We start from the raw sequence: 16,896 nt of genomic DNA, 5'->3' as shown, positions 1-16,896 counted from the left end.
AGTTCCGAGCACATGTCGGCGGCCATCTTGCCGAAGCCTTCCATTACTTTCTATGGGCAGCCATTTTCCCTTAGCCTCGCAGCATATAGTTCAGCCTCTGGTGACCTCACTTCCTTTTCCTCTGGAGCAGCGATCGGTGTGGTAACACTCTGTGGGGCTCTGCAGACTTTCTCTTCCATATCTCTCTGTTTTATCCTTCCTGGCTCAGTTTTGTCCCTTTTGGGGGGTCTGTGTACACATTGTATTTAGCGGTGGGCTGCTCAATCCGCAGCGCTTTTAAAGGGCCAGTACCTTTTTTGTCATTATTTTTGCAATGGATTCTCAGGACAGCAAATTCCCCCCAGCCTTGGTGGGGGACCCCAGTTCTGCTGAACCCCCCGTTATACCTAATTTGGCCGCTGTAGTGGCGACTTTAGTGTAAAAAATGGAGGTGCTGATGCCTGAACGAGCTGCTAGGAAAAGGCCTAGACTATCCTTCTCCTCTGATTCAGATGGTGATCTGGCTGGAGTGCCCTTCTCAGGGTCTCGCTCGTCCCTGGACCCGCTGGGGTCTGAGGGGGAGGTGGAGGGGGTAGATGATTCTCCTCCGGGGTTGCCTGAAGAACGCGCAGCTATGGATGCGTTTATTTCTTCTGTAAAAAACACTAAATTTGGAGGATGAGCCCAGTCCTCCAGGCATTGTGTCCTCTTTTGGTACACATAGGACCCGCAAGTCGGCGCAGGTTTTTCCCTGCCCCACTGAGTTTCATCACACTGTGAATGAACAATGGCGCAGTTTGAAACGTCCTTTTACGGTACCTAATAGGTTTTACATTGCTTTACCCCTTTGCGCCTTCTATGGATTCGTGCTGGTGTGTTGCTCCCCAGGTGGATCACACGGGAGCTGTGTTAAACAAGGCTACTTTGGTTCCCGCTGAGGATACCCCAGTGTTCCGGGATCCTACGGACAGGAGGTTGGAGTCTCTTGCCCGCCATGCCTACATGGTGGCGGGTTCCATGCTCGAAACTATTTTCGCTTCTGTCATGGTGGCTCAGGCGGTGGCGGATTGGACTAAAGTGCTTAGACGCACTCTCGCGTCTGATTCTGCCCCACCTGCTACACTGGCCATGGTGGACCAAATTCATCAAGCGGTCATGTATTTGTGCGATGCGGCCTTGAATGAGGCCCCTTTGGCTGCACGCCTGTCAAGTAGGGATGTAACGATATCAAAATCTCACGGTACGATACAATTTCGATATTGACCTCACGCTACGATATTTATTGCGATATTTCAAAGTGATTTTTTATGTGTCTTACTGGCTTTGCTTTCACATATTTGCAAACTTATTTCTTCATTGAAGAAATAAGTTTGCAAATATGTGAAAGTAAAGCCAGTAAGACACATAAAAAATCACTTTGAAATATATACAGTACATTACAGTCACTCCTTCTCTCTAAGATTAGAAGACACCACATTTTGGGCCTCATGCTCTTGTCCACTCCCCCACTAGCACGGCACCTGATACCTCTTCTCTTCTTAGCACTAGCACGGCACCTGATACCTCTTCTCTTCTTAGCACTGTTCTGCTTACTCTAAAAACTACTAGTACAATGCATGTCATGAATGATGACTTGAGTGGCGTCAGTGTGCACTGTTTTTTTTTAATTTCTTTCACATTATTTAATTACTCACCGGCGGTCCGGTGTCTGTGTCTTGCCGTGGTACCACTGCCTGGCTGCCAGGGATTCAGGGAAGCTGTCTGTGCTCCGCCGAGTCCGCCGCTCGGCGCTCTCATGCGCTGGCTCCGCCCCACAAGCCCGCCCACCCACACTGCTCTAACCAACTGGCAGCCGCTCGGCTCGGCCAGTAAGCAAGCAGCACTGTAGTGTACAGCATAGTCAGACAGGAGCCGACGAGACACATAGAAGTAGAAGGCGGCCATACCGTGCACCCACCACGACGGTATCGGGCCATGCAAGATACCGCGATAGCGGTAATATCGTTACATGCCTACTGTCAAGTGTCGCGGTACTTGACCGTCGACTGATCTGGCTGAAGAGCTCTGTGCGAAGCCTAAGCATCCTAAGGAGGTTGCCTTGCATTTCTTGGATGTTGTCCGAGCGATCAAGGTTTACCTGTTGTCCACTGAATCCTTTCGGAAATCGGATTCCCTCTTTGTCCTTCCTGAGGGACCTCGGAAGGGCATGGCTGCGTCTGCGGTGATCATTGCCAAATGGATCAGACAGACGGTTGTACAGGCCTATGCTTTGAAGGAACGGGTTCCACCCTTCCCTGTTAAGGCGCACTCTACCAGATCTAGGAGTACGTCCTGGGCCTACCGGCATCAGGCTTCGGTGGCCCAGGTGTGCAAGGCTGCGACTTGGTCGTCGGTGCACACCTTCTCCAAATTCTATAAGGTTGATGTTCAGGCGTCGGCTGATTCCTCCTTTGGCCGCAAAGTTCTCAGTGCGGCAGTGCCATAGGGGACTTTTGTTTTTTTGTGGGTCCCTGGCTGTTGGGGGGGTTTTTATCCCCTGGGTTATTTGCTTTTCTGGGTTGTTGCTCCTGTTGAGCCTTTTCTGTTGCCCAGAAGGTTCTCTTACTGTGTGTGTAAGGTTCCTTTCTCTGATGTGGGTACTGCGTTGCCTTTTCTACGGTGCGTCTCCCACCCCTCATGTCTGCACTGCTTTGAGACATCCTATTGGTGAAGACTTTATGAGAGGCGGCGACTGTCGGAGGACGTAAGAGAAAACTGAATTTTTGTAAAATCTTACCGTAAAATTCCTTTCTCTGAGTCCTCCGACAGTTGCTGCCCCGCCCCTCTTATGGGGTTTTTTCTTGTACACTTACTGCTATGCTACCAAACTGAGTTGGGATGGCTTACTGCAGGGGGGGGGGGGTATTGACCAGTGGGACAGCCCCCATGGGTGTGGCTATGCTAAAAGCTTTTGTTTCTAACAAGTCTTATGCCTAGCTACTCCTGCGAAGCGGAAGTCAATTGGTGAAGACTTTATGAGGGGGACTCGGAGAAAGGAATTTTACGGTAAGCTTTTACAAACATTCCATTATTTTGATGGGCCAGCATCAGCTTGTTCTACAAGCTGTACACTCGCCACTTTACTTTGTAGCAAAGTGTCATTTATTCAGTGTTGTCCCATGAAAAGATATAATAAAATATTTACAAAAATGTGAGGGGTGTACTTATTTTGTAAGATACTGTATATTAGTGGCTTTTCGGGCGTTAAAAGCTAACCCTTTTGTTGCTGCACATATGTGTAAAGCTGGTCATACATTATACAATTTTCCTATTCAATTTCCTTTAGCTTTACCTTCAACGATGTAGTGCAAGGGCCTGCCTGATTGCATACAAATTGAAAGTGTTTAGGTTTGACCTCATATTGTATGGTTTTGGTAAATCTAAAGGAAAAATGTATATATGGCCAGCTTTAAGTGGGCGGCAATAGGTTAATATTTATAATCTCAAATTTTATAGGAATTTTCTTTCTAAAATTTGCTTGTATGTAGACAACTTAACTTAAAATATCCCCCTCTTCAATGTACCTGTGTCACGCTAGGATGTGGCAAATGTACATCAATATGACGCAATCTAAGTTTAATACATGGTCAGACTCCTTCTCCCTCCCCCACCAGACGAAAAAAAGGACTGGGCACCTTGGAGGTATTTGGGAGCCTTGGAATACAAATATATTACAAGTTAGAAAATGTTCAAGGAATTGTAGACTAAACTTATTGTAGTCTTGTTGACTGGACATGGGCCAAAACATCACCTGCCATCCAAACCAATTTTGACATTTCTCACCTACATATTTAAAATCAGCATTTTTTTTTTTTTTTTTGCTAGAAAATTTTGATACCAGGATCATGGCTGCAGCTTTTGAGGAAATAAGTTGTATCCTTTATGTAGAAGGGGTGGCTAACCACATGCTGTCTGAGAGAACTATCAATCAGGTGACTATCCAATTCTGTTTTGAGAGCCAATTTCAAAAATTATAGGTCGCCTTGGGGGTCTTGCAAGGCTTTAATGGGTTCTCGGAATAGCATAAACTGTGGTACCTAAAGAAACAAGGCATATCCTCTCCTATAATGTAGAAACTCCTACTAGGGACTCAATCTATATATATACCCTAGATTTTATCCGAGAATAGGAGAAGGAATCCCCTACTTCATAAGATTATGAGACTAACCCATGTCTCCTCTAGAAGTACTCAAATTCAAGAATACTCTTACAAATTTTTATCTACATGGTATAGGACCCCCTTCAAATTGGCACAAATGATTTCGGGGGCTGTAATCAGGCACATTTCTTCAGTTGTGGTGGTCCTGTCCAAAGATCAAGGGCTTTTGGGATGCAATTGCATCCTGGATACAGAAGACCACTTTTAAACTGATTCAATGCGTGCCTGATTTTGAATTTGTAAAGGATGCTCTTAATTTGTTCAGAGCTGTATTTTGCATCGCATGCACCTGGTATATGCTGATTAATGTCCGTGCACTGCTGGGTCCTATTTCTTGTGCTCTTAGTTTGTTTATTGAAACCCAATAAAAATCTATGAGAACAGATCTACAATCTTCAAGCATGTAAAAGACACGAACAAAACAAATTACGTACATAAGTCTTCAGTCTTTGCTTAATACTTTGTTGAAGCACCTTGACACCAATTGCAGCTTCAATTCTTTTTGAGTTTGATGCTACAAGCTTGGCACACCTATTTTTGGGCAGTTTCTCAGATTCTTCTTTGCCGGACCTCTCAAGCTCCGTCAGGGTGGATGGGGAGCGTCAGTGCACACCTATTTTCAGATCTCTCCAGAGATGTTCAGAGAAATGCTGGAGCTCTGTCAGAGTGACCATCGTGTTCTTAGTCACCTCCCTGAAAAAGGCCCCTTTTCCCACTGATCGCTCAGTTTTGCCAAGTGACCCGATCTAGGAAGAGTTCTGGTGGTTCCCAACTTCTTCCATTTATGAATGATGGAGGCCACTGTGCTCATTGGGACCGTCAGCGCTGCAGAAATTTCTCTATACCCTTCCCCAGATCTGTGCCTCAATACTATCCTGGCTCGGAGGTCTATAGACAATTCCTTGGTTTGTGCTCTGATATGCACTGTTAAAATGTTACTAAACCCAGTAATATAAAAAAAAATGTTAATCATCCCCACAGTTTATAATCTTTTTACAATAAAGCACTGCAGCTAACCTTGTTAGCTGATCTGTATACTGTGGTCACGTGATACTCTACACCAGGGATCTCCAAACTGTCCAGTTCAGGAACTACAGTTCCCATCATGCCTAGTCATGTCTGTGAATGTCAGAGTTTTACAATGCCTCATGGGATGTGTAGTTTGGCAACAGCTGGAGGACCGTAGTTTGGAAAACCCTGCTCTACAGGGTCCGCCTGAGTCCAGAGTGTTCATGTAGGAGGAGATTTTACTGCCTTTTGAAATCCTGTATAGCCTGTGTCCTCATGCTTTTATGGGAGGCGAATTATCCATCAATCAGATGTGACCTACCACCCAATGTGTTCATTTTTAGCTACTGGGCTTGGAGGAGGAAGGAGGGACTGCTGTCATTTAGGATCTGTATACACGTCTACATGTGTAATGCCAATATCGTGTGACCTAAATAGCTCAGCTAAAACCAGGAAGCTTTCTTTCCAGCAATAGAGACCAAACTGTGCATGTGCAGCTAAACTGCGTTTGCTGTGTTTTATCTGAACTTGCCCAGAGTGAATGTGCAGAAGGGGGGAGGATCTTTGCATACAGGTTTACACAGCCTTTTTACTCAATACAGAGGATAATTCATTTAAATTACACAGTGTAACAAGCATCTATAGACAGATTTTACTGTTGTGGGTTTAGTAACACTTTAACTGTAGGACCATTATATAGACAGGTGTGCCTTTCCAAATGATGTCTAATTAACTAAATTTACCACAGGTGGACTCCAACCAAGTTGTAGAAACATCTCGAGAATGATCAGTGGACTCAGGGCGTAGCTACATCTCGAGGATGTAGAAACATCTCGAGAATGATCAGTGGACTCAGGACGTAGCTGAGCTCAATTTTGAATGTCATGACAAAGGCTATAAATACTTATGTACATGTGATTTTTTTCATTTTTAATTTTTTAATAAATATGCTAAGATTTCAAACAAACTTCTTTCACATTGTCATTATGGGGTATTGTTTGTAGAATTTTGAGGAAAATAATGAGTTGAATCCATTTTGGAATAAGGCTGTAACATAAAATGTGGAAAATTTTGAATCGCTGTGAATATTTTCCGGATGCACTGTATACACTATATTACCAAAAGTATTGGGACGGCTGCCTTTACGCGCACATGTACTTAAATTACATTCTAGTCTTAGGCCCCTTTCACACATGCTGTCTGTTCGTTCGTTTTTCATCCATCCCTTGACGGATGAAAAACGGACATCAATGCATCTCTATGGAAAAACGGATGACAATGGATGATCATCCGTTTTCATCCGCTTCTGTCAATGTCCATTTTTTTGAACGGATGAATGCCCTATTTTTCATCCGTCAAAAAAAGCAGATCGGATGAAAAACGGATGTAATGGGACAAACGGTTGGTAGTGGAGGTAAAAAAAATGGACGTAAAACGGATGAAAAACTGATACGTTTTGACGTGACTGAACTGATGAACTGAACGGACTGTATGTGTGAAAGGGACCTTAGTCTGTGGGGTTCAATATTGTGTTGACCCATGCTTTGCAGCTATAACAGCTTTGACTCTTCTGGGAAGGCTGTTCACAAGGTTTAGCGGTGTATCTATGGGAATGTTTGACCAATCTTCCAGAAGCGCATTTGTGAAGTCACTGATGTGGATGAGAAGGCTTAACTCGCGTTCTTTGCTCTAATTCATCCCGAAGATGTTCTATCGGGTTGAGGTCAGGACAGTCAAGTTCCTCTACCACAAACTCACTCACCCATGTCTTTATGGACCTTGTTTGTGTACTGGTGCATAGGCATGTTGGAACAGGAAGGGCCATCCCCAAACTGTTCTCACAAAGTTGGGAGCATGAAATTATCCCAAATTTCTTGATATTCTGACACCTTAAAGTGGATGTAAACCCTATTCATGAAATTTGACCTGGGCACATATCTGTAGTGTTTACTTATATCTCTCCAAAGCCCTAAGTCCTGTGTCTATCTGCTGCTCCGTTCCTCCTGACAAATTATCCGACACAGGAGATAAAAGCAGCTGGAATCTTGTGTCTGGGTAGGTGCAGAGAGCTGGTCTATTCACTGCACAGCTTTGCATGTTTCTTCCTTCCTCTGCCTATGTTGAGGGAGGGTGTGTGGCTTTCCTCCAATCAGCTGTCACACAGTGTATGCCAAGACTCTACACCCAGTGCTGGAACAGGAAGAAAAAAATTCTAACATAATGTTCACTTTCTAAACAGTGTAGAAAGCTGAAGACAGCAGATATACAAATACAAATTATGGAGGGATATTTTTCAATATCTGTATCATCCGAGACTGTTCACTTCACTGGGTATTTGTGAGGGTTTACATCAACTTTAGTAATTCCCTTCACTGGAACTAAGGGGCCAAGCCCAACTCCTGAAAGACAACCCCATACCATAATCCCCCTCCACCAAATGATTTGGACTAGTGCACAAAGCAAGGTCCATAAAGAGATGGATGAGCAAGATTGGGGCGGAGGAACATAACTGGCCTGCACAGAGTCCTGACCTCAACCTGATAGAACATCTTTAGGATGAATTCTAGCGGAGACTGCGAGCCATGCCTTCTCAACATCAGTGCCTGACCTCACAAATGCGCTTCTGGAATAAAAGGTCTAACATTAGCATAGACATCCTCCTAAACCTTATGGACAGCCTTCCTAGAAGAGTTGAAGCTGTTATAGCTGCAAAGGGTGGGCCAACTCAATATTGGACCCTACGCACTAAGACGTCCTTAAAGTTCATGTGCGTGTAAAGGCAGGCGTCCCAATATGTTTGGTAATATAGTGTCGTTTTAATTCACTTTGGTAATATAGTGTCGTTTTAATTTACTTTGGTAATATAGTATAGTTTTAAATCACCTTAAGTTACTGTCCTAGATAAGATTTTGTTTGGAGATCCCCCTATTGTATAAAGTAGTGTCTGTGGTCTCTAATGTGTAAGCAATTTGGAGACTAACCACAGTTGGCAGTAGTGTCTTTGATTTTTTTTTTTTTTCAAGCTATATCTTTCCTCTAGCTACTCCACCCCCCTGGTCTGGGTCTGTGTTTTGCTGCAGGTCTGGATGTTTTTGTGGGTTCATGTCAAGGACCTAACCCCTGACTTCTGGCAGTGTCCAGGCTCCTATATTTTAAGATCTGCCCTGCCTGTTATTGCCTCTCTCTTGAATACTTGTTTGATGAGATAAGTGTAGCTATCAGATTGGGCACAAAAATGCTGGTCTCTTATCTTGACATTGTTCTCGGAGGTGAGTCGGGGCTAGCACTCATGTGGAGGTTCCATCTGATTCACTCATCTCACCTGGAGCAGCAGATCTTTCTTAACTCTATGAATGAAATAGGGGGGAAAAAAAAGAAAGGCGAATTCTTTTTTGTGGGGAGAGGCATAGACCAAAGCAATGATTAAGCCTACGGTCACACTGGGTATGATTTGAAGTAGTGCGATTTAAAGTCCGACTTCAGCACTACTTTAGCAAGATTTGTAACAATTTGATAAGACTTCAGTGCTACTTCAGTAAGAGGGGCTGTCTATGTCACATTGAGGAACAGTAATGTTATGAATAAAAGTTATCTAGCAAAGGGTTAATATTTATCTTCTTCCAGGGCTCAAGTAGTGCTGATTTAGACACCGGTACGATTTGCAGCTCGATTATAAGCAAAAAATATTTCCCAACTAACCTTTTTTTCTCACTCTTAGTTGGGAAAACGGAAAATTGTATCATACTTAACGTAATTTTCCTTTCCTGGTGCCTATCCATGGCAGCATACCAATGATAGAGCTCCGCCTCGACTCCTCCCTTAAGGACTAGTGCATAGCATAAAAAACAAGAAGGCCCCCTCCCCTAGCATTGTCCTGTAATTTAGAATACCGAGGGTGGGAGCGTATGCTGCCATGGATAGACACCAGGAAAGGAAAATTACGGTAAGTATGATACAATTTTCAGTTTTCCTGGTGCCTCCATGGCAGCATAGCAATGATAAATAAATAGCTGACACGGGTGGGATAATGCAAACAAAAAAGGAATTTTATTCAGACAGAGGACATGGCCGAGTTTACTGCCCTCCTTCCAAAATTTACAGTTGTAAGGGATCCTGGGTCAATTCTGTAATGCCTGATGAAAGTATGGCGAGAAGACCAGGATGCTGCCCTGCATACCGTCTCCAAGGAGACGTTGGCCCTTGCTGCCCAAGATGCTGCTACAGCCCTTGTGGAATGAGCCTTCACCTGTGTTGGAGGCACCAAACTCTTGGATATGTATGCCTTTTTAATTAGTTTTACTACCCAGGAGGCTAGAGTTCTGCTGGTGGCATCTTTCCCTCTATTCTTCCCGTGAGGAATGATGAACAGTCTTTCCGATATCCTAAAAGATTCGGTGGCTCCCAAGTAGGCTTTCAGAACTCTGGCGATGTCTAATTCGTGGCAAGTATCGGAATCCATGTCAGTAAAAACTGGCAATGCCCATGGTTCTCTTAGGAAGACTGATGACGCCACCTTGGGGATAAAGCCATGAATCGGACGGAGTCCCACCCTATCCGGAAAAAAGGAAATGTGGTCCTCACCAATTCCTAATGAGTGAAGTTCCGAAATTCTCTTCCCAGATGTGATGGCTAAGAGAAAGACTGTCTTTAAGGTAAGATTCCAAATTGAAATTTGCTCTACTGGGGCAAACGGCTGATTTGAAAGGACCTCCAAAATGAATGAAAGATCCCATTTAGGAAAGGAGCGCCTGGCCGGAGGGCGGATCTTTAATACTCCCCTCAGAAAGGTAACTACTAAGGGGTCTTCTTCCCATATTCTATTGGATGCTGCTGATATTGCTGCTACCTGGACTTTTAGGGAGCTCAGACCGAGACCCAAGTCTAGACCCGTTTGTAGAAAACTGAGGACGTCGGTCGTAGAAGGAAAGATCGGGTTGAAACCTTTTCCAGAAGCAAAGGCTTGAAACTTGCTCCAGATCTTGGAGTAAACTGCATTTGTGGAAGGCTTTCTGGCCTTTAGAAGGGTAGAGATGACTTCTGCGGAGCAGCCTAAAGTCTCAAACCTCTGCCTCTCAGCTTCCAAACCTGAAGGTCCAGCTTGTGGGGGCTCCGGTGAAACATCCTGCCTTGGGATAACAGGTGAGGAAAGGAGGGGATCCTCGTTGGCAGTTCCAAACTGAGATACATGGCTAGAGGGAACCATGGTCTCTTCTGCCAATAGGGTAGTATCGCTAAAATTTGAACTTCTTCCCTCAAAAGCCTCGAGAGAAAACTCGAAATTAGTGGGCGAGGTGGGAAAGCATAAGCCGTCTTGAAGACCCATGGGCATACCAGAGCGTCCACTGCTTCGGCCGATGGGTGCGGAAAGCGGGAGAAGAAATGGGGAAGCTTGTTGTTGCTCGGAGAGGCAAACAAATCCACCTGAGGATAGTCCCAGAGATTGACTATCTGCTGGAAGATGTGGGGGTGTAGAGACCACTCGTTGCTGTCCGTGAAATTCCTGGACAGCATATCTGCTTCCGTATTTAAACTGCCCGGAAGATACACAGCTTTTAAGCCGAGGAGATTCTTCTCTGCCCATAAGACTATTGGCTCCACCTCCCTGAGAAGGGATCTGCTGTGTGTGCCCCCTTGTCTCTGAAGATAAGACACTGCCGCTCTGTTGTCCAGACACAGCAACACCCTCTGACCTTTGATGATGGAAGTCAGGGCTAACAATGCTTGAAAAGCAGCTCTGATTTCAAGGATATTGGACACAATCCTGCTGGTAGGGAAAGGCCACCTTCCCGTTACCCTTATCTCCCCGCAATGGGCTCCCCAGCCCTGTCTGCTGGCATGGGACGTAATTGTGATCCATGAGGCAGAGCCTAGGTGATGTGACTTGGAAAGATTAGTTGGATCTGTCCACCAGTGTAGACTTCTGATCGTTGATGCGGACAGAATGATTTTTTGAGAGAGATGTAGTCTCTTCCACTGGGCCAGAAAGGCTACTAGAAAATACCTCAGATGCCAATGAGACCAGGGGACTAAAGGGATGCAGGCCGACATTGTGCCTATTAGACTTAGACACTGAGAGGCTGTCAGAAAGGAACACTGCCGAACTCGGATAATTTTCTGTATAATGGCTTCCATCTTCTGGGGAGGTAAAGAAACCGATCTCTGTTTGGTGTTGAATAAGGCGCCCAGATATATCATCTCTTGAGTAGGTAGTAACTGGCTCTTCTCTAAGTTTATCAACCATCCCATTTCCGCTAGTGCCCGCAGTAAAAATTTCTTTGTGGGCTATGAGCTGGTTTGGGTTGGAGGCCAGAAGCAAAATGTCTTCTAAATAGTGGTAAACTCTTAGACCTCTTTCTTGAAGTGGGGCTAAGGATGAGATCAGGATCTTTGTAAAAACCCGTTGGGTGGTGGATAAAACGAAGGGAAGGGCTTGGAATTGGAGATGCAGTTGTCCCACTGCGACCCTCAGGTATTTTTGGAAAGAGGGGAGAACCGGGAGATGCAGATAGGTGTCCTGCAGATCTATAGAGATCATCCAATCCCCTGGCTGAACGGCCTGGATAATCGTTTGCAGGGACTCCATTTTGAACTTTTCGAGAAGAATGTATCGGTTTAATCTCTTCAGGTCTATAACGGGTCTCCAAAGGCCTGTTTTCTTTGGGACTAGAAAAAGGGTAGAATAGAATCCTTTGAAGCGCTCTTCCAAGGGAACAGGAATGGCTGCTTTCTGGAGCTGGAGAGATGTCAGGAAATGAGATAATGTTTGCGCCTTTTGTTAGGAGGCCGGCCACCTTGTTTGTTGGAACCAATCTTGAGGAGGATGACCCAAAAAACTCCAAAAGTGGCCCCAACGAATGGTTCACAGAACCCAAGGATCCTGGCAGTGGGCGGGCCAGATTGGAAAAAAAAGTCTTAGCCTGGCCCCTACTGGGGGGGACAGGGTTAACTTGGCGTCAAAAAGGTTTGGACGCCTCTTGGGGAGTGGTAAGGACTTTATTTTTTCTGGGGTTTAGGAAAGAAGCTTGAGTGCCTCTCCAGGGCCTCCTGCCCTCTCTGGTCTGTTTAGACTGTCTGTAGTCCCGTGTATTAGATGGACGGAATCTTGCTGTGAATGGCCTTGACTTGCGAGATCTTCTGTCCGGTGGAAGCATGCCCGATTTTCTGCCCGTCACTCTAGAGATAGCCGTATCCAGTTTTGCGATGACGTCATTCAGCGATTCGCAGTGTGTGCTGGGATGTATTCCATTCCAGAAATCTTGCAGGAGCTGAGCTGTACTGAGCCGTGCCTGCCCCGCCTCCGCCCCGCCTCCGCCCCGCCTCCTCTGAGTGAGTTGTATTGTATGCATTGTATGCAGAGGAGGCGGAGCGGAGGCGGGGCAGAGAACGGCCTGAATACAATGCATACAATACAACTCAATGAGAGGAGGCGGGGCGGAGGCGGGGCAGAGAACGTCCTGAATACAATGCATACAATACAACTCAATGAGAGGAGGTGGGGCGGAGGTGGGCAGAGAGCGGCCTGAATACAATGCATACAATACAACTCACTGAGAGGAGGCGGGGCAGGCACGGCTTAGTACAGCTCAGCTCCTGCGAGATTTCTGGAATGGAATACATCCCAGCACACACTGCGAATCGCCGAATGACGTCATCGCCGATTGGACCCGGAAGTGAGGAGAGGAGGAATAAAGCAGAAATTAAGGTATTTACTAGCAAAAAAAAAAAAGTTTCCATTGGTAAAGATAAAAAGAAGGTTGTAACCGCGCTAAAGGTGACAGGTAGTGAGCTGCGACTTCAAGTGTGACCACACCCCTAAAAATTATGTATCGTATTTGGGTAATTAGTGTGAGGAAGTTCAAAATAAAATAAAAGAAGAAATGAATACCCTAGGATCCCAAAGAGAAACACCAGAGTGCCCAGCAAGCCATTTAGGCGGATAAGTAGAAAAGGAAAAGAGAGCAAGAAGGACCATGCTTCCAGGTTTGGAAGAAAATGTGTGCAAGGGAAAAAAGAAAAAGAAAAGACAAATGTGAGTTGAAAAGGAAAGATAGATGTTCAGATAATGGTAACTTACAAAGAAGATATCAAGAAGATATCTTGATATCTTCTTTGTAAGTTACCATTATCTGAACATCTATCTTTCCTTTTCAACTCACATTTGTCTTTTCTTTTTCTTTTTTCCCTTGCACACATTTTCTTCCAATCCTGGAAGCATGGTCCTTCTTGCTCTCTTTTCCTTTTCTACTTATCCGCCTAAATGGCTTGCTGGGCACTCTGGTGTTTCTCTTTGGGATCCTAGGGTATTCATTTCTTCTTTTATTTTATTTTGAACTTCCTCACACTAATTACCCAAATTTGGACCTTGTCCTTTATTAGTATATATTTATATACGTTATTTACACTAAACAATCCAATGTTGTTTTTGAACAGATTATTGGGTCACATATGTGTGAGAATATTGGCAAAACCTATTTTCTTTGTGGGGTCCATCTGGTTCCTCCCCCCTTTTCCATCTTTGACCCTTTGTGGCGAGAACCCGCCTCAGCCCCGGATCAGACGTATATCCATTCTGGTGCATCCAGCAATGAGAAATGTTTTTTCCTTTACATCCTTTAAAATCCCAGAATATCCTTGGAGATTTTCTGGACGATCAATTAATACAATCGTGTCTCTGTAAGTATTCAAACTTTTCAGACTTTGGCTGCTTTCAAGTTGGACTTTCTGGTATATTTGTTGTTTTTTATTACTAATATATCTGTGCCAAATAATGTTTACTTATAGGTATTTTTACAAAGCTCCTGAAGAGTGGATGTAAATTCCACGAAACGCGTAGAGCTAAAAATGACAGATCACGACATGAATTCATGGAATGTTGATGAGACCGTATCTCAGATGCGTGTTGATGTGGACATTTTCCTTATTTTGATTTAAAGCATTCATGTAATGTGTATTATTTGTATGTATATGGTTCCCAATATGGTATATATTCATTTTTTGATGTTACATACATATGTGCATGTCAATCGATTTTCTCCATGGTATCCATGTTCGTGCTGTTTTAAATCCTATTTTATTGATCGATATGTTTTTTGATTAATTGCTGCCTGGCTTTTTATTCGTCATGGAGCCATTTATAAAATAAATCCTATTTGGCACCAATCTTTCAATTGTCTTATTAACAGCTAAATATGCTCACCTCACTCAAAGTCCCACTGGCCCCCCTATTTTCTTTTCACAATTTCAGGGATGGAGGTTTTAGCTGTGGTGCTGCAGATCTATTTCCTAAAATAGGGAATACTGGAACCCAGATGGATCCCCCTCATCCGAAGATCCGTCAGAGTCCGATTCCCTGGCTGGATGCTCTGCCGGAGGCAGGGGAGTAACTGTTGCAGAAGGACCGGGCCTTTCAGGATCTGGAACATAAGCAGGAGATGCGTGGTGATCAGATTGGGCCGGAACCAAAGCTGCCAGTTCTGAGATGGAATCTTTAACTGTTTGCTTGAGCACCACTTGTTTGCTTTCTTGCTCCCGATTGGCCGCATAATCCCTCAGGCAATCCTTGCATACTAATTTATCCGGGAGGGGAGTTGCGCCACAAGCCCAAAATTTCTTCCTGGAAGTATGAGGAGGGGAAGATGGGGAATAGTCCTGCCTCCTTGATCTTGACCTTCCAGATCTATGGTGTGAGGATCGGGATCTATAATCTGGACTGTCGTCATCTCGCCGTCTTGAGGATTTTCCCGATCTTTTGGAATGGGCAGGGCTGGTGAGAGAGGGAAAAAATCCCATCACTCAAACAAACAAGCTCTCTTTTTTTTTTTTACTCACGTGAAGTTGGTCCCATACCTATCAGAAGTGCGAGGATCTTGTGCATGAACGATGGCTTACAAGCAGCAGCAGTCAGCTAAGAGGGGAAGAGAGAGGGAAAAGACAAAGAAAGGAAGACCCCCGTTTTTTTTTTTTTTTTTTTTAAAAGGGGGGAAAAAAAAAAGAAAAAGGGGAGAGAGCAAGAAAAAAACTGTTAGACCCTAAGCGAGACAGACACACATATATATATATATATATATATATATATATATATATATATATATATATATATATATATATATATATATATATATTCTCTTTTTTTTTTTTAACTGAATATATATATATTTTTTAAAAGAAAATTGCCCTACCTGAGGGCCAGGAAGAGAACACTTGCAGGGCTTCTTATCAGAGGCAGCTCCCACTCAACTGAGCAGGGTGCCTCTTTATAAATTGATAAACCAGGGAAGGGGAGGGCCTAGAGGGGAAGCACACCTATCCTCATGATCTTTCACCTAGTAAGGGAAAGCAAACATCGCTTTCCCTTAATAAAAATGGCTGCCGGGGAATCAGGGCACTGCGCGTGCGCCCGCGCGTGCGCAGTGCTTCCCGCAGTCCCACGTAGTGGACGCCAGCCGAATTACGTCCGCTCTCCATTGCGCAAGCTCCAGCGCTCCCGACTGACGAGGACGCCGCCAGAGCGCACATTCGTACCCGCAAACTGAGAGAAACACTGCGGCCGGGAAGAAGAGCCGAGCGCCCTCTATATAGGCCGGGAAAGCTGCAGCGGACCAGGTAAGGTTGAGGGGAAACTCTAACCTAATAGTAGAAGGAGAAGAAAAATGAAACTAAAACACAATAAAAATGCGTGAAATAAGGGAAGTAAAAAAAAAAGGAAATGCCAATCTAATAAGGCTGACTTAGAGGAACTTTTGCTTATAGAGGGGAAGGATATGGAGAAAAAGGCATATGCAAATAATATATAAATAAATAAATAATTAAAGGGAAACACTGACCCAGCTGCTGAAGGCATCAAGACTCATCCATAATTTCCAGAAAGTGCAGACTGCGTTCCTATGAGGAAACTCTGCCTTTGACCCCAAAAGATCCACAGAAGGGGTTCCCTGCCTTATTAGCGCTATGAGCGGCCCAAGAGCAGGGACTGCGTCTGGGAGAGACTGAACCCAGCGGAAGCTGCCAAACTAAGTAAGGCAGAGGTAGGGACATGCTGCTAACTCTTCACCAGTTTCAGAGGTATGAGAAAAAAAAGGAGAATGCTGGGGGAGGGGGCCTTCTTGTCTTTTATGCTATGTATTAGTCCTGAGGAAGGAGTCGAGGCGGAGCTCTATCATTGGTATGCTGCCATGGAGGCACCAGGAAATATTTTTTGCTTGTGTTTTGTTTGGTTAGGTTGATCCCCACTAATTTGTGGAGGCATTGCAGAGAAAATATTCCAGTATTTAGAATTTTTATCCTCCAATTTTCCTCCACTTGATATATCATTCGATTTCGATTATAGGCTATGGCAGTGAAATTGTGCTGAAGTCCTGAAAAAGTAATACATGAACAACTTCTCAAATCGTACTACTTGAAATCATATCTATTAGGACACTGCCATAGAAACACATTAGATACTACTTTAGGTACAATTTGTAAATAGTATGTTGTGCCTGAAGTCGTACTGGTATGTCCGAGGGCTTAAGCCCCGTACACACGTACCGATCGTCGGCCGACGGAACGTCCTACAAATGTTCGCGGCTGGTGTGTTTGTTGTTTGTCTGTTGAAAAGTGCTCCAAACTTGCCCAGGACATTTGTCTTCCGACAGAAAATGACGTCACTACGTTCCACGCACGTTCGCCGCTACAAAAGAGGAAGTGAGTGTTTGGCCGTGACCCTTCTGGGC

This window comes from Pelophylax lessonae (genome assembly GCF_965119305.1).
Source record: "Pelophylax lessonae genome assembly, chromosome: 2".
NCBI lineage: Eukaryota > Metazoa > Chordata > Amphibia > Anura > Ranidae > Pelophylax > Pelophylax lessonae.
The sequence above is the reverse complement of the archived record's forward strand: the minus strand, read 5'-3'. Positions refer to the sequence as shown.